The following is a 19,633-nucleotide window of genomic DNA, read 5'->3' as shown; positions in this document are numbered from 1 at the left end:
CCACCACAGGAAGAAATAAAAAACAAAATATTTCAGATTTGATAAATTAGTAGCACAAAGAAAACCACACCAGGAACCACTATAATTAAATTGTTTAAAATCAACAATTAAAAAAAAATTAAGGCAAGAAGAGAGAAAAATAACATTTTATATATACTGAAAAATAAACATAAAAATGACTACAGACTTCTCATCATGAAAAATACAGGACAAAGTCAATATACTGACACATTTAAAGCAGTAAAAGAAAGAAAAGTCAACAAATAATTCTATATTAAGTGAATATTTGTTTCAAAATTGAAGGTTAAATAAACACTTTTACAGACAAGCAAAGCCTGGAGAATTCACACCCAGCAGAGTAACACAAGAAGAAATGTTAAAAATATTAAATGTCAAATGTTAAAAAAAAAATAAATTCTTCAAGCTGAAGGTATACCAGATGTATACTTGGATAAAATACCTGAAATAATAGATAAATATAAAAGATCTTTTTTTGCTTTTAAATTTTCTTTCAAAGACAGTTGACTATTTAAATTTATAACAACAAAGAGTAGGGCTTAAATGCAGGAGGATAAATATGACAAAAATAGCACCAAAGATGAAAGGCAAATAGCACTCTACAGCTGTTAAGTTCCTTACATTTTGTGTGATGTGGTAAAAAGAGCAAAGCTAAAGCAAACTATGATCCATAGGCCAAATCCAGTCTGTGTCCTGGTTTTGTGAGGCCCACAAGCTAAAAATTTCTTATTTGCATTTTGAAAGGGTAACAAACAGAATATACAACAGAGATCTTATGTGGCCCATGAAGCTAAAATATTGCTACTTGGCCCTTTATTGAAAAATATCTGTCAACTACTGAGCTAGATTGTGATAGGTTAAAACATATATACTGAAAACTCTAGAAAATCTAATAAAAATATAAAGCACAGAGATACAGCCAATAAGTCAAAATAATAAAAATAAAATGAAACACTAAAAAATACAAAAAAAAAAAATTAAATTAGTTTTAAAAAAAGAAGGAAAAAACATATACAGCCATCTCCTCTGACCTCAGAAGTTAAGCAGGGCCAGGCTTCATTAGTACTTGGATGGGAGAAGGAAAAAAGGTCAAAAGGAACAAGAAAATGACAAAAGATAAATAGTAAAAGGATAGATTTGAACTCAAGAGCACCATAACTGCATTAAATATGAGTAATTATATTACTCCAATTAAAAGGCATAGATTGTCCTTTTGGATAATATAGCAAGACTGGATTATATTCCGTCTATTAAAATGCTACTTGAAATACAGAGATATACATATGTTAAAAGCATTTTTTTGAAAAGCAAAGAAAAAGATATACTACCCAAACAGAAGAAAACTGGAATGTTTATACTAACATCTGTGAATAATATTTTTTAAATCTCTGGAAAATTCTGAAAGACATGCGAATACCAGACCACCTGACCTGCCTCTTGAGACACCTGTATGCAGGTCAGGAAGCAACAGGTAGAACTGGACATGGAACAGACTGGTTCCAAATAGGGAAAGGAGTATGTCAAGGCTGTATATTGTCACCCTGCTTATTTAACTTATATGCAGAGTACATCATGAGAAACGCTGGGCTGGAAGAAGCACAAGCTGGAAACAAGATTGCCTGGAGAAATATAAATAACCTCAGAGATGCAGATGACACCACCCTTATGGCAGAAAGTGAAGAAGAACTAAAGAGCCTCTTGATGAAAGTGAAAGAAGAGAGTGAAAAAGTTGGCTTAAAGCTCAACATTCAGAAAACTAAGATCATGGCATCTGGTCCCATCGCTTCAGGGCAAATAGATGGAGAAACAGTGTCAGACTTTATTTTGGGGGGCTCCAAATGGGGGCAGATGGTGATTGCAGCCATGAAATAAAAGGACGCTTACTCCTTGGAAGAAAAGTTATGACCAGCCTAGACAAAAAGCAAAGACATTACTTTGCCAACAAAGGTCCATCTAGTCAAGCTATGATTTTTCCAGTGGTCATGTATGGATGTGAGAGTTGGACTATAAAGAAAGCTGAGCACTGAAGAATTGATGATTTTGTGGTGTTGTAGAAGACTCTTGAAAGTCCCTTGGACTGCAAGGAGATCCAACCAGTCCACCCTAAAGGAAATCAGTCCTGGGTGTTCATTGGAAGGACTGATGCTGATGCTGAAACTCCAATACTTTGGCCACTTGATGCGAAGAATTGACTCATTTGAAAAGACCCTGAAGATGGGACAGATTGGAGGCAGGAGGAGAAGGGGATGACAGAGGATGAGATAGTTGGAGGGCATCACTGACTCAATGGACATGAGTTTGGGTAAACTCCAGGAGTTGGTGATGGACAGGGAGGCCTGGCATGCTGCAGTTCATGGGGTTGCAAAGAGTCAGACATGACTGAGTGACTGAACTGACTGATACTGACTGAAATTTAGATTTCTTTTCATGAAGTCTATAAAATAAACTTGAAAGAGACTATTCGCAGTGGAAAAAAAAAAAAACAGATTTCAGAATGATGAAAGAGTCCACATAAAGAATTTGGGATTTAATATTGCAAATCCACATCCATTTAAGAAGAGAATTTCAAAAAACATAAAGAAAAGCTTAAAAAAAAGGATAAACTGTAAGAAGAAATAAACAAAGCCCAATTATTGTTAGTGATTTCAATACTCCACTCTCAGTGATTCATAGAATTAGCAGACAGAAAATTGATAGATACATAAAAGATCTGAACTACAATATCAGTTTGACCTAAATGACATTTATATAATGCTCCACCTAACTACTAAAGAATACACATTACTTTCAAGTGTTCATTGAACTTTAACTATAAAAAACATATGTTGGGCTACAAATCAAGTTTCAGTAAATTTGTAACTACTGAAATTATACAGAGTATATTCCTGACCAAAACTGAACTAAACCAGAAAGGAATACAATAGGATACTGGAAAATTCTTGAGTATTTGAAAATTAAACAATACGGTTTTAAACAATCCATTTGTCAAATATCAAGAGATATTAGATAATACTTTGAACTGAATAATAATGAAAAGACAACAACATTTATATCTAGGATAGTGCTTAAGGCAATGTCTATAGTTTCACATATTTTGTTAAAAGTTTTAAAAATAATTATCTAAGCTTCTTTCTTAAGCTAGAAAAAGAAAAATAAATCAAAACAAACCAAGAAGAGGAAAGATGTTGGAAAATGACTATGACTATTTTCAAATATATGTACACTCAGGACTTTCTGAGCAAAGAGAGCTAACACCAGGTTTAAAAGATGACTGAAGAGCAACTCCAAGAGAAAGAATTCCTAAAAGGTTTATTTTTTTTTTAATTTTCATTGGAGGCTAATTACAATATTGTGGTGGTTTTTGCCATACATTCACATGAATCAGCCATGGGTGTACATGTGTTCCCCATCCTGACCCTCCATCCTACCTCCTTCGCCATCCCATCCCTCAGAGTCATTCCAGTGCACCAGCCCTGAGCACCCTGTCTTATGCATTGAACCTGGACTGGCGATCTGTTTCACATATGATGATATACATGTTTCAATTCTCTTCTCTCAAATCATCCCACCCTTGCCTTCTCCCATAGAGTCCAAAAGTCTGTTCTTTACACCTGTGTCTCTTTTGCTGTCTCGCATATAAGGTCATCATTACCATCTTCCTAAATTTCATATATATGCATTAATATACTGTATTGGAGTTTTTCTTTCTGACTTACTTTGCTCTGTATAATAGGCTCCACCTTATTAGAACTGATTCAAATGCATCCTTTTTAATAGGTGAGTAATATTCCATTGTGTATATTTACCACAGCTTTCTTATCCAGTCGTCTGCCAATGGACATCTAGGTTGCTTCCATGTCCTGGCTATTATAAACAGTGTTGTGATGAACATTGGGGTACACATGTCTCTTTCAACTCTGGTTTCCTCATACACAGTGGCTGTACTAGTTTGCATTCCCACCAACAGTGTAAGAGGGTTCCTTTTTCTCTGCACCCTCCCCAGCATTTATTGTTTGTAGACTTTTTGATAGCAGCCATTCTCACCAGCGTGAGATGGTACCTCATTGTGGTTTCGATTTGCATTTCTCTAATAATGAGTGATGTTGAGCATCTTTTCATGTGTTTGTTAGCCATTTGTATGTCTTCTTTGGAGAAATGTCTGCTTAGTTCTTTGGCCCACTTTTTGATTGGGTTGCTTATTTTTCTGGAATTGAGCTGCAGTAATTCCTTGTATATTTTTGAGATTAATCCTTTGTCAGTTGCTTCAATTGCTATTATTTTCTCCCATTAGGAATACTGTCTTTTCACCTTGCTTATAGTTTCCTTTGTTATGCGAAAGCTTTTAAGTTTAATTAGGTCCCATTTGTTTATTTTTGCTTTTATTTCCAATACTCTGGGAGGTGGGTCATAGAGAATCTTGCTATGATTTATGTCAGAGAGTATTTTGCTGATGTTTTCCTCTAGGAGTTTTATAGTTTCTGGTCTTACATTTAGATCTTTAATCCATTTTGAGTTTATTTTTGTGTATGGTGTTAGAAAGTGTTCTAGTTTCATTCTTTTACAAGTGGTTGACCAGTTTTCCCAGCACCACTTGTTAAAGAGGTGTCCATTGTATATTCTTGCCTCCTTTGTCAAAGATAAGGTGTCCACAGGTACATGGATTTATCTCTGGGCTTTCTATTTTGTTCCTTTGATCTATGTTTCTGTTTTTGTACTAGTACCATACTGTCTTGATGACTGTTGCTTTGTAGTATAGCCTGAAGTCAGGCAGGTTGATTCCTCCAGTTCCATTCTTCTTTCTCAAGATTGCTTTGGCTATTTTAGGTTTTTTGTATTTCCATACAAATTGTGAAATCATTTGTTCTAATTCTCTGAAAAATACCGTTGGAGCTTGATAGGTATTACATTGAACCTATAGATTGCTTTGAGTAGTATACTCATTTTCACAATATTGATTCTGTCAACCCATGAACGCAGTGTATTTCTCCATCTATTTGTGTCATCTTTGATTTCTTTCATCAGTGTTTTACAGTTTTCTATATATAGGTCTTTTGTTTCTTTAGGTAGATATCTTCTTAAGTATTTTATTCTTTTCATTGCAGTGGTGAATGGAATTGTTTCCTTAATTTCTCTTTCTGTTTTCTCATTGTTAGTGTATAGGAATACAAGGGATTTCTGTGTGTTAATTTTATATCCTGCAACTTTACTGTATTCATTGATTAGCTCTAGTAATATTCTGGTGGAGCCTTTAGGGTTTTCTATGTAGAGGATCATGTCATCTGCAATCAGTGAGAGTTTTACTTCTTTTTCCAATCTGGATTCCTTTTATTTCTTTTTCTGAGATATCTCCCCTACAGACATTTGTTTACATTCCAAAGAACAATAAAATCCTAGAGCCTTTCCCCCTACACTCAGAGAAAATTTCTTTGCTTTACAGAGTTAAGTCTCTCTCTCTCTCTCTCTGTCCCTCTTTCATTCCTTGGCTCTCCCTCTCTCCTTTCCTCCCTCATTTTCTCATTCTCTCTTCTGGGAAGGAGGAGGAACAGATATGTCATCTGCCTTATATAACCTCCCAAAGCCAAAATTTCAGAGTTCCTCTCTTGTGCTCTTATACAAAGCAACATCTGCCTTCATTGTTTTGCTCCACAGAAAAGGATATGGAGGATCAGTACAAGATGTTTTGTCAATAATTAAAAGTCTAGCTTCAGATTCTGACCCAGAGCTAAACTAAACTAAAAGCTGGCCTTTTAAAAGGTCAATAAAATTGATAATCCACTATATAAACTGATCAAGAATAGAGAGAACACAAAATATATCAGGAATGAAAGAGATGCATTATTACAGATACAGAGTGATAAATTGAAGTACATACATAAAATTACTGAGAAAAAATTAAAGAGGACCTAAATAAATGAAGAAATATATAATATTCATAATTGGATATGTCAATTATTAAAGTAAAAATTATCCTCCAGATTATTGTAAAGATTAATGGAATTCAAATCAAATTCCCAGAAGCTGAATTTCTAGGAACTACCAACCTTCTTCTAATAATTATATGGACAGGTAAAAATTTACACTAGTCAAAATATTTAGGAAAAGAAAAGCAAAATTAGAAGTTACACTACTAAACTTTATGACAATATAAAACTATAGTAATAAGACAATGTGATATGTATGGTGATATGTATGCTGTGCTAAGTCACTTCAGTCAGCTCCAACTCTTTTGCAACACTATGGACTGTAGCCCACTAGGCTCCTTAGTCCATGAGATTTTTCAGGTAAGGATACTGGAGTGGATTGCCAGGCCCTCCTCCAGGGGATTTTCCCAACCCAGGGATTGAACCCATGTCTTCTGTGATTCCTGTACTGCAGGCAGATTTTTGCCACTGAGCCACCAGGGAAGCCCAATGGTGGTATGGAGATAGTCAGTGATGCTATCTAACCATTTCATCCTCTGTCACTTCCTTCTCCCCTTGCCCTCAATCTTTCCCAGTGTCAGGGTCTTTTCCAATTAGCCAGCTCTTCTCATCAGGTGGCCAAAGTATTGGGAGGTTCAGCTTCAGCATCAATCCTTCCAATGCACATTCAGGGTTGATTTCCTTTAGGGTTGACTGGTTTGATCTTCTTGCAGTCCAAGGGACTCTCAGGAGTCTTCTCCAGCACCACAGCACAAAAGCATCAATTCTTCAGCACTCAGCCTTCTTTATGGTCCAACTCTCACATCCGTATATGACTTGTCTAAGTTTTTACAGCTTTCCTTCCAAGGAGCAAGTGTCTTTTAATTTCACAGCTGCAGTCACCATTCGCAGTGATTTTGGAGCCCGAGAAAATAAAATCTGTCACTGTTTCCACTTTTTCCCCATCTATTTGCCATGAAGTGATGCCATGAAGGGAGCAGATGCCATGATTTTAGTTTTTTGAATGTTGAGTTTAAGCAAGCTTTTTCACTCTCCTCTTTCACCCTCATCAAGTGGCTCTTTAGTTCCTCTTCTGTTTCTGCCATTAGAATGGTGTCTTCTGCATATCTGAGGTTGTTGATATTTCTCTTTGCAATCTCAAGTCCAGCTTTTGATTCATTCAGCTTGGCATTTTGCATGATGCACTCTGCATGGATGTTAGTTCACAATTATCAGGTGGCTCAGTGGTAAAGAATCCACTTGCCAAGCAAGAGACACAGGTTTAATTCCTGGGTCGGGAAGGTCCCCTGGAGGAGGAAATTGCAATCCATTTCACTACTCTTGCCTGGAGAATCCCATTGACAGAGGAGCCTGGCAGGCTATAGTCCATGGGGCCACAAAACTGTTGGATATGACTTAGCCACTAAACATACACACATGCATAATACATTAATTTGGCAAGTTCCTTGTGGCCCAGTCTCTCCCTAAAGTCCCAGAGGCATCCAAGTTTTTAATTCTTGTATTTGTTCATCCCAACCCCCTCATTTCTATGTTCTTTTTTTTAATAGAAATACCTTATCATTTCAGACTTTGAGCTTCCAAAGAAGGATCTAAAGTACTTTAAATACTCGATTTGGAGATGTTTCTTATATTAATTGAAACGAAGATGTCAGTAGAAGTTTAGTTAATTCTTTGAATTGCTTTTTACTGTGTTGCTTAGTAAAATGTTAAAATGTATATCCATGCAAAATCTAGTGTCCCCAGGAAAGACTAAATGTTCCACAGCAATGGAGAAAATATGAGAATGTCTCTAAACCTACAATTGTAAAAGGAATCCTGCCTAATTCTAGAGTCCAGCACATCTCAGGTACTATGTGAAAACTTCAAGAAGGCATTTGACTCAGCATCAGTATCTGGATTCTCTTCTGTGTAGCATGAAACACTTACACCTCTTATGGGTGTAGTAGAAGAGCATAAATAAGCACCCATCTCTTCTATGAATCTCTAGGAGGCTGTAACACTGGAGAAACCCACATCTACATTTACTTTGTAAGGCTAGAATTCCCCTTACAGTTTTATTCTGGAAATAAACTTTCTACATCCATTCCTTGGAAAGTGGGTCATGAAGGAAAAAGCATTGGCCTGGTTTCAGACTGACTGAGATTTAAATCCTGGTCCCCCCATTTACTGGGGCTTCCCTGGTGGCTCAGTGGTAAAGAACCTGCCTGCAATGCAGGAGACCCAGATTCAATCCCTGGCTTGGGAAGATCCCGTGGAGGAGGGCATAACAACCCACTCTAGTATTCTAGCCTAGAGAATTCCATGGACAGAGGAGCCTGTCGGGCTTCAGTCCATAGGGTTGCACAGAGTTGGACATGACTGAAGCAGCTAGGCAGCACAGCAGCCCCCACTTCCAGTCAAATGACTTGAACAAAGGATTTAATCTTTCTGAGCCATGATTTTTTTTCCCACCTGTATACGTAATAACTCCAATCTTAATGTTAAGATTAAATTAAATAACACACACAAAGAGGCTGGCACAAGGTAAATGTTCATTAAATAACGGTTATGGTTTCATCAGGTCTCCCCAGGTGGCACTAGTGGCAAAGAACCCACGTGCCAATGCAGGAGATGCGGGTTTTCTCCCTGGGTCGGGAAGATCCCCTGGAGAAGGAAATGGCAACCCACTATGTTATTCTTGCCTGGGAAACCCAATAGAAAAGAGGAGTTTGAAAGGCTATGGTCCATAAGGTTGCAAAGAGTTGGACACACGAAAGTGACTTAGCACACATGCACATGGTTTTACCCACAGTTCCTTATAGACCCTGGGATAGTCTAGCATCTTCTTGGAATCTATATGAGGTGAAGACTATATATGCAGTAAGCCTTTGAATTGTAATATGTTACTTAAAGCAAGATCACATGGCAAGGTATAAGTATTTTATAAGAATTTCCCATTTTCAGTTCATTTCAGTCTCTCAGTCATATCTGAATATTTGTGACCCCATAGACTGCAGCACGCCAGGCCTCCCTGTCCATGACCAACTCCTGGAGTTTACCCAAACTCATGTCCATTGAGTCAGTGATGCCCTCCAACCATCTCATCCTCTGTCATCCCCTTCTCCTCCTGTCTTCCATCTTTCCCAGCATCAGGGTTGTTTCAAATGGGTCAGCTCTTCACATCAGATGCCTAAAGTATTAGAGTTTCAGCTTCAGCATCAGTCCTTCCAATGAATATTCAGGACTGATTTCCTTTAGGATCTTCTTGCAGTCCAAGGGACTCTCAAGAGTCTTCTCCAACACCACAGTTCAAAAGCATCAATTCTTCAGTGCTCAGCTTTCTTCATCGTCCAACTCTCACATCCATACATGACCACTGGAAAAACCATAGCCTTGGATAGACAGACTTTGTTGGCAAAGTAATGTCTCTGCTTTTTAATATGCTGTCTAGGTTGGTCATAACTTTCGTTCCAAGGGGTAAGCGTCTTTTAATTTCATGGCTGCAATCACCATCTGCAGTGATTTTGGAGCCCAAAAAAATAAAGTCAGCCACTGTTCCCACTGCTTCCCCATCTATTTCCCATGAAGTGAGGGGACCAGATGCCATGATCTTAGTTTTCTGAATGTTGAGCTTTAAGCCAGCTTTTTCCCTCTCCTCTTTCACTTTCATCAAGAGGCTCTTTAGTTCTTCTTGACTTTCTGCCATAAGGGTGGTGGTATCTGCATATCTGAGGTTATTGATATTTCTCCCGGCAATCTTGATTCCAGCTTGTGCTTCTTCCAGCCCAGCGTTTCTCATGATGTACTCTGCATATAAGTTAAATAAGCAGGGTGACAATATACAGCCTTGACATACTCCTTTTCCTATTTGGAACCAGTCTGTTATTCCATGTCCAGTTCTAACTGTTGCTTCCTGACCTGCATACAGGTTTCCCAAGAGAAAGGTCAAGTGGTCTGGTATTCCCATCTCTTGAAGAATTTTCCACACTTTATTGTGATCCACACAGTCAGAGGCTTTGGCATAGTCAATAAAGCAGAAGTAGATGTTTTTCTGGAACTCTCTTGTTTTTTCAATCATCCAGCGGATGTTGGCAGTTTGATCTCTGGTTCCTCTGCCTTTTCTAAAACCAGCTTGAACATCTGGAAGTTCACGGTTCATGTATTGCTGAAGCCTGGCTTGGAGAATTTTGAGTATTACTTTATTAGTGTGTGAGATGAGTGCAATTGTGCGGTAGTTGGAGCATTCTTTGGCACTGCCTTTCTTTGGGATTGAAATAAAAACTGAGCTTTTCCAGTCCTGTGGCCATTGCTGAGTTTTCCAAATTTGCTGGTATATTGAGTGTAGCACTTTCACAGTATCATCTTTTATGATTAGAAATAGCTCTACTGGATTCCATCACCTCCACTAGTTTTGTTTGTAGTGATGCTTCCTAAGGCCAACTTGACTTCACATTCCAGGATGTCTGGCTCTAGGTGAGTGTGAGTGATCACACCATCGTGATTATCTGAGTCATGAAGATCTTTTTTGTACAGTTCTTCTGTGTATTCTTGCCACCTCTTCTTAACATCTTCTGCTTCTGTTAGGTCCCTACCATTTCTGTCCTTTATTGAGCCCATCTTTGCATAAAATGTTCCCTTGGTATCTCTAATATTCTTGATGAGATCTCTAGTCTTTCCCATTCTATTATTTTCCTCTATTTCTTTGCATTGATCACTTAGGAAGGCTTTCTTATCTCTCCTTGCTATTCTTTGGAACTCTGCATTCAGATGGGTATATCTTTCCTTTTCTCCTTTGCTTTTCACTTCCCTTCTTTTCACAGCTATTTGTAAGGCCTCCTCAGACAGCGCACTTATTTTTCTTGGGGTTATTATCAACAGTTTCCCTCTATTTTTAATCTGGTTTTAACTTGGGATTTTATGGATAAGTAAGTACCTGCTTAGTCTCTGCAATTAGCCTGAAGCACTATTTAGATTCTAAACTCTGATAGAGTTTACTGGGAGAATATATTATTCTTCTCCCCTTCAGTTTAATAAGCGTTACTTTCTCAAAAGTGTTGAGTAGATCATGGGGATTCGAGCCCTATATCCATTGAGTTGACTCATGCTGAGGAGAGAAAGGTGGAATTTTCCAACAAGCATGATCTCCTAGCCAAATGCCTTAGCTATTCTATCTAGGGCTGTTCCTGCCACTGCCAAATTTACTAGAATAATTATTTCCTGTTCTTAGGCACTGGCTCCTTCTAACAGAGCAATGGAGATCAAAGGCCAGTCCTGCAAAGACGTTAAGAACATCAGTATCTCCTTGACTGTAGTGGTCTCTCAGGTTCCCTAAGAGATTTCCTGTAAGCAGTCTCTCAACTCAAGTATGTAAGGGTTTTGCAACACCTCCAAGTTCTTATATGGGACACAGGAAGCATACATCAAGATGAAACAATCCACAGTTTCACACTAGTGTCCAAGATGGATAGAGAAACTGCTTTTAATAATATTCCAGAAATACTCTTCGTGTAAGGCTGTGATTAAGATTCGTCTCTCTAACCCACAGAGAACAATAAATGCTGTGCTTCTGACATGGAGAATGCTAAAATGCCAGATACTTTCTGCTTAAAGTAAGCTATTTCCATGTAGGATTTTTCTTACATACCTCAAATTAGGAAATGGGAATGCTTTTACAAGATTTTTACATTGTGTCTTATCAAGGAAATTCCATGGTGGTTCCAAACAAAAACAGCATTTTATCATTTCCTTTTCAATATTATATAAACCATTTTCTATTAAAGTCAAAGCTGCCTTTAATTTCAGGTACCATTTAAAATCTCAAGAATACAAATATTTGTTTGGATATTGAGAAAAGAACTGTGTAACATTCAAACCTTTCTTTCAGTTGTGCTAAATATGTGCTAAGAATGTGACATAATTTCCAATTATTACTTGAAACTAGTAGGAATTAGTAGCAAGCAAAATTTTGTTAAAGCCTGGAAATTTGAATATAAACAGAATAATGGTAGAGGTACCTACAGAGCTCATCAGATCCCTAAACTAAACCATCCTGTTCAAAAAGCATTACAGAGCAGGCAGTTTTAAGTTATTTTAATAACTGGATATAGAATTTAACTTTCTGACATGCTGTGAAGTTCTTCCCTCTAATTAGCATAAATCCTCCCTTACTGCAGTTTTAGCTCACCTTCTGCAGTTTGATCCTTTGTGATCAGGAAGTACAGCTGGTCTCCATCATCCTTACAATAACCATTCATATTCCCAAAGTTATATCACCCTTGGGTTTCCTCTTCTCCAGGCTAAAAAGCCCAGTTCCTTTAACCTTTTCTCAGAGGTCCTATTTTTCAGCCGTTTCATCATTTTTGTTGATTGCCTCTGGACTCTCTCCAATCTCTGTATCTCCTGTCAGTTGTGCTTTTCTCAGACTAGGGCAGAAGTTGGTGATATAAGGTAAGACCTTATCACTGCCAAATATACAGAAAGGATTACTTCCTGTTCTTACAGCTCAGCTTCCACTAACAGAACAATAGGGATCAAAAGTCAGACCCTCATAAAACCCAAGCTACCTTTCCATTCCTATTGCTATCCTGACCCCCTGCCCTCACACGATGTCAACAAAGATGAAATGCATTTTTGTGATAGTGAAATTATGAAAAGGGGCAAGTGAAGCTTCAAAGACATAACCCCCTTAAATTCAGCATCTTTCCTGTCTCATGCCTCCCACTCCTATCTCTGATCTTGTCAGGACATCTCTCTTGCCAGCCTCTGAACATTTACAAATTTATGTGAACAACTTTTGGAGCTTTTCCCCACTGTGTGGTCCCCTGTCCAAGATTCTGAGAACTCGAAAGACATCTCTCTTTATCTCCCTCTCTTTCTCCAAACTTCCAACACACTAGAGTGCCTTTCAGTACAAATAAAAGAAATCCAGCTCAAGTCATTGATAATAATAGAGAGATGCCTATATTTTTCAGTTTTGCATATTTGTAAAGTTTATATAAATGTTATCATTATATATATTTTTATTTTTCTGTAACTTGCTATCTCCAATCATATTATGCTCATGTGTGTTATCTATGTAAACGCCTATAGCTGAGATTTTTTTCACTTTTGTTTAGTGTTACAATATAGGTTATTGCTGCTGTTGGATTAAATTGTCAATGAACAATTAGATTATTTCCAGATTTTTTTCTGTTATTTTAAGCAAAGTTGTTATGAAATTTTTAAACATATTTCCATATACATTTGTGCAAGGTTTTTCCTAGGGTATATCCCTGGGAATGGAACTGCTGAGTCATTAAGTATGTATACATTCAACTTTAATAGATATTCAATAATTTTTCAAAATGGTAGTAATAATTATAATTTACATTTTCACCAGCAGTGTGTAAGAGTGCCTATTGCTTTACTTCAATATTTTTTATCTGATTTTTAAATTTTGCACATCTAGTATGTACTAAATGATATTCCCCTGTGGTTTTAATTTCCCTGGTGTGTAAGACTGAGAGTCTTTAATATATTTATTAGAAAATGTGTTTTCTGTATTTCTTGTTCACCTGTTTATCAAGTTGTTTATCTCTTGTCTTGATTTATATAGGTTTTATGTGTGTGTGTGTGTGTCTGGGTGTATTCTAGATATTTGTCTTTGATATATATGTTGCAAAATATCAAAGTAGCTTACCTTTTTATTTTATCTGTTTTCTTTAGTTAACAGAGTTCATAATGTAGCAGTTTCTTCTTCATTATGCTTTTAGAATCTTTAAGAAATCTTTCCCTAACTCAATATTGCAAAGATATGCAGTTACATCTTCTTTTTAAGTCTTAAAGTTTTAGTTTCATATTTAAATTGCTAATTTATCTGGTATTAATTTGAATATGATATGAGTTAGAAATCCAGTTTAAATTTTTATACACAGATATTTAATGTTCACAATACCACTTATCCGTGTGTGCTAAGTTGCTTCAATTGTGGGCAACTCTTTGCGATCATATGGACTGTAGCTCTCTAGGCTCCTCTGTTCATGGGGATTCTCCAGGCAAGAATACTGGAATGGGTTGTCATGGCTTCCTCCAGGGGATCTTCCCTACTCAGGGGCAGAACCATCTCTTAAGTCTCTTGCATTGTCAGGCAGGTTCTTTACCACTAGCGCCATCTGGGAAGCTCCAACAGTACCACTTATTAATCCATTTCTCTTCAGTGTCAGTTCTGACATATATATGTGGACTTTATTTTAGATCTCTATTCTCTTCTTTTGATATTCTGTCTATTCAAATATCAATGCCACACTGTCTCAGTTTCTTTGGCAAGTTTTTTCACACTGTCTTCTTTGAAAATGCCTGGGCTTTTCTTGGCCCTTTGCTCATCCACATAAACTTTAAATCCCACTTGTCAAACTACATACCCGATACACACACACACACATATAGCCCCGTTGCTATTTTCATTGGAAATGCATGCATTTAGAGATAAATTTATAGACAATTGATACATCTTTAAGCTGTTGAATCATTCAATCCATGAACTCAGTACTACAGATCTTTCCATTCACTGGAAAGACCTTTATGCTCTTTCTGCTTTCACGTCTTTCACTAAATTCTTATAATGGCCTTCATAATGGTTTGAATATCTTCTTTTATGTTGTTCCTAGACATTTTACTATTTTGTGAACATAATAAATATTTTTAAATTATGTTACCTTTATTAATGGTTTGTTGCTGGTATATAAAAATACAATTGAGTCTTCAGCTTTTATTCATCAATTTTGCTAAACTCTTAATAATCTTAATTAATTACTCTACATTTTTTGTTTACTTTGTTTCAACAACTGTATCATTTACACATAACAGTTTTTATTTAAAAGTCCTTTAAATTTAATTTCACATTATTCCATTACTATACTGCTTAAGAACTCCAGGAAAATACTGAAAAAAAAAGTCAATAGGATGCATTCTTTTCCTCCTACTGATATTAAAGTTTTAATATCAATTATATTGGCTGTAAGAATTTCTGTAAGTACTATAATATTTTCATATATTCTTAGTGTTTCAAGAAAATTCAGTAGATTTGGGAAAACTCTGAATTTTATTAAATACTGTTCCTGCATCTGAGATAATAATTTTTCTCTTTTATTTATTTATATAATCTGGTTAATTACATTTATAGTTTTTCTAACATTAAACACCCTTATGGCAGAAAGTGAAGAGGAACTAAAAAGCCTCTTGATGAAAGTGAAAGAGGAGAGTGAAAAAGTTGGCTTAAAGCTCAACATTCAGAAAACTAAGATCATGGCATCTGGTCCGATCACTTCATGGGAAATAGACACGGAAGCAGTGGAAATAGTGTCAGACTTTATTTTTTTGGGCTCCAAAATCACTGCAGATGGTGATTGCAGCCATGAAATTAAAAGACGCTTACTCCTTGGAAGGAAAGTTATGACCAACCTAGATAGCATATTAAAAAGCAGAGACATTACTTTGCCAACAAAGGTCCATCTAGTCAAGGCTGTGGTTTTTCCAGTGTTCATGTATGGATGTGAGAGTTGGACTATAAAGAAAGCTGAGTGCCAAAGAATTGATGCTTTTGAACTGTGGTGTTGGAGAAGACTCTTGAGAGTCCCTTGGACAGCAAGAAGATCCAACCAGTCCATCCTAAAGGAAATCAGTCCTGAATATTCATTGGAAGGACTGATGCTGAAGCTGAAACTCCAATACTTTGGCCACCTGATGTGAAGAACTGACTCATTCGAAAAGACCCTGATGCTGGGAAAGATTAGAGGCAGGATGAGAAGGGGATGACAGAGGATGAGATGGTTGGATGGCATCAACAACTCAATGGACATGAGTTTGAGTAATCTCGGGGAGTTGGTGATGGACAGGGAGGCCTGGCGTGCTGCAGTCCATGGGGTCACAAAGAGTCGGACACGACTGAGCAACTGAACTGAACTTCCTGCATAGTGTTTTTTTCTCTCTGGTATTCTGCCTTACAGTTCTAACTGCTTCAGGAGCCCTGAACAATGATCTCTTTCCACTCAATTCGGTGAAACTGCTGGGCTTTAGTTGAAATCTTCTTCCCTGCACTGCAAGCTAGAAAATGCTCTCCAGACAGAAAATATGAGCAGTCCTGGTATTCATCTTGCTTATTTCCCTTTCCTCATGAATAGCAGTCTTGCACTTTGTTTCCAAAATCTAAAAATGATTATAGGATATATATTTGCCAAGTTTTATAGTTGTTTACACTGGGAAGGCTAGCCTGTTGCTAGCTACATGTCTATATCTAATTCTTAGGTTGATCTGACTTCTATTCTGTACCTGGGCTGCTTTTTATTTAGTATTTGCCAAATTTGAAAAGTATTTTTCTCTGAATAGGTGGTTTTCCCTCCAGTTCTGGATATAATTCCTGACTTTGGGATAAGCCATGTTGTTAAGAAAACAGATAGATTACAGAAAAACCTAAAATGTTTTTCTATTTGATGAAAGTGCATTTACCTCTGTGTAACTTTATTTGCTACTATCAGTCCACAGTTGTAAAGATGCGGCCAAGTAGAAGAGCGGCTATCTATCCACCGTTCTCACTTACCACTCCAAATTAGGGGAATTTTCCTTACTTTGGGAAAAAAAAAAACTGCAATGCAATTGAGAAGTCAGAAAATGAATCGGAGGGAGATAAGCCCTACATACTTTCTCTTTTATTCCTGCCTGTATATTCTTAGATTGGAATTTATTTGCCAGCTAAATTCATTCAGTCTCTATCTTTTCCATGACATTCCCACAACTCCAGCTCTAGTCCCTTGAAATTAAGGAAAACTGGTTGATTCCTGTAAGAATCCTCTATCTTGTTCTGAAGAAAAGCTTTGTGTCATGCAAGTCTCCTTCATTTTAAATGATGTCTGTTAGAAAAGTTTTTGAAGATTGTTAGAGCCTTCCTCTATTTCAAAACTGACTTCTATAGTGTAGTAGTCAAAGCAACTATTCAGTAAGTATTTCCTGTCTCCTTCCTTCCAGTATCATAATGCTATTGCATTTTTTAAAAAAACTGCTTCTTTGCAATTTAGGCTTATCTGTTACTTGCTTTCTTATCCATGTTACAAATCAATTGAACAAGGAAGTGATGGGTATCAATCTCAGGCAGAGGTTTTAAGACCAGTGCACCACTCAATATGCCCTTTTCCTTTACATGGTCTGTGCCGAAGCTTATACTAAGATGAAGAGTGTATCTATCTCAGACATTGAGCAGAACTGCCACCCCCACCACTGTCCCCCATACACTGTGTTATATACACAAAGCTCTGTTAGACATATGGCACGATTGAGAAATAAACCATCATTTTGTTAAACCACTAAAATATGAGGTTGTTTTCTACAGAAGCATAACCTAACCTTTCTTGGCTCATACACTAATCCTCATTTCTTCCCCTCAGTGATTATGCTGATTCTTATAAGTGGCAGATTTTCAAAGTTTATTCTTATATATATAGTCAAAAGACAATCCCAACTACAAATCTGAAGAGAGGAGAAAAGTAGCACTTCACTTTTTGATATTAAAAAAAAGGGGGTGAATCATTAATTATGAGAAGGGATGATTATCCATTTGGACAACCCAGATGACTAGATTTACATCCCAAAGGTTAATCATCAGAAGACCATATTCAGAGGGCCTGATGGCAGTCCATGGGGTTGCAAATAGCTGGACACGACTCAGAGACTGAGTGTATGTAGTTCAAACTAAATGTTGTTTGGGGTCAACTGTAGCTGTTGTTCAAGGGTCAACTGTAGTTCATAAAGTACTTTTTGAACCAGCAATGTGCATGTAGTGAAGAGTTCAGAAATTCTTTTCTAAAGTACAAGACAATGAAAAGACACTACAGAGCCCACATACTTTCAAATGGAAGGCTAAAGACAGAGCTGAACTCATATTCTGACACGGTACCTCTCCCAAGGCTAGATTTTGACGAATTGCAAATTAAAAAAGAAGAAAATTAGCTAATAATCATCTATTGTGCATCTATTAGTGGAAAAGCCAACTCTTTCTTCTAACTTTAACCATGCAAATTCTCTTGTGCCTATTTATCATTTTTAGCACCTCCAAATATTAGATACAATATTCAGATTCCAAATAAGGTAGTAATATTGAAATAACAGATTAACTCAACAAATATTTGTGAAGTCTGTTCCATGCCAGGCACTTCACACTGAGTGCTGGGAAGACAAAGTTGATCAGTATCTGTTGCTGCCTTTGAGGAATTTATTATCCAAGGTTTGGAGTTGGACAGCTGTATTATAAAATATAATTTGATGTAAAGATATGATAAATGCCAAGAGCTTTGGGACATCAAGACCAATGCATGGCTCAGTCTGAGCTTCAATGATGCCTTCTAGAGAAGACAAGGCCCAAACTCTAGCCTGAGGATTGTTGCAAGCAACTGAGGTGCAGAAGGAGGAAGAACATGCCAGACCAACTCCCATCTGTGGGAACCACCTTACTGCCTGGAAGTGGAGGAGTGCAAAAGAGCATGATGCAAAGAACTGTGGATAATGAATTGCATCCTATAGATAATGGGAGGTACTATTAGCAGGCTAAAAATATACTATTTTAGAAGGTTTAGACATGTTTAGAAGGTTGGGTAGATATGTTCACCTGCCCTTTGGGGCACATGTGAATCTGTAGTTCTCAGGTCCCATGCTGTGGGGTGGTACATGTGATTAGTTCTGGTCAATAGGCTGCAGACAGGAAAGACATCACTTCTGGGTCAAAAAGTGGAAGAACCTTTGTGTGACAAGCCACTGTTTAGTCCTCTGCCATGGTGTTTGTTTTGAACTGTGGTGTTGGAGAAGACTCCTGAGAGTCCCTTGGACTGCAAGGAGATCCAACCAGTCCATCCTAAAGGAGATCAGTCCTGGGTGTTCATTGGAAGGATTGATGTTGAAGCTGAAACTCCAATACTTTGGCCACCTGATGTGAAGAGCTGACTCATTAGAAAAGACCCTGGTGCTGGGAAAGATTGAGGGCAGGAGGAGAAGGGGATGACAGAGGATGAGATGGCTGGATGGCATCACCAACTCAATGGACATGAGTTTGGGTAAACCCCGGGAGTGATGGACAGGGAGGCGTGGTGTGTTGCAGTTCATGGGGTCACAAAGAGTCGGACACAACTGAGCGACTGAACTGAAATGAACTGAACTGATGGTGTTTGTGGAAATACAAATATGCATGAAGCTCTCATAAAAGCAAAAATGGGCAGAAGGCTGAATTTTCATAAGAAGAGATTACACAGACTTTTGGAGAATGGGAAATAAACTTTCATAGTGTGAAGCCACTGAGGTTTTGAGGTCATTCATTACTACAGCATAATCCATTCTATGGTGAATAAAAGTACTGGAAAGGGTTTAGTATTATTTGTGTATGAAGGGTTCCATGGTGGCTCAGACAGTAAAGAATTTGCCTGCAATGAGGGAGACCCAGGTTTGATCCCTGGGTCTGGAAGATCCCCTGGAAAAGGTAAAAGGGTACCCACTCCAGTATTCTTCCTTGGAAAATTCCATGGACAGAGGACCCTGGTGGACCATAGTCCATGGGGTTGCAAAGAGTTGGACATGACTGAGTGACTAACATATGAAAAGTAGAAAAGGGAAAGGTGATGAATATGGCTTGCATGTTTCCAATTCCTTGATTGGTTGGATGATTTACAGAATGAGAGTGGGAAAAAATTTTGGAAGCAGTA

Source organism: Cervus canadensis, chromosome 15, assembly GCF_019320065.1.
Source record: "Cervus canadensis isolate Bull #8, Minnesota chromosome 15, ASM1932006v1, whole genome shotgun sequence".
Classification (NCBI taxonomy): domain Eukaryota; kingdom Metazoa; phylum Chordata; class Mammalia; order Artiodactyla; family Cervidae; genus Cervus; species Cervus canadensis.
Note: the sequence above shows the minus strand (reverse complement) of the source record.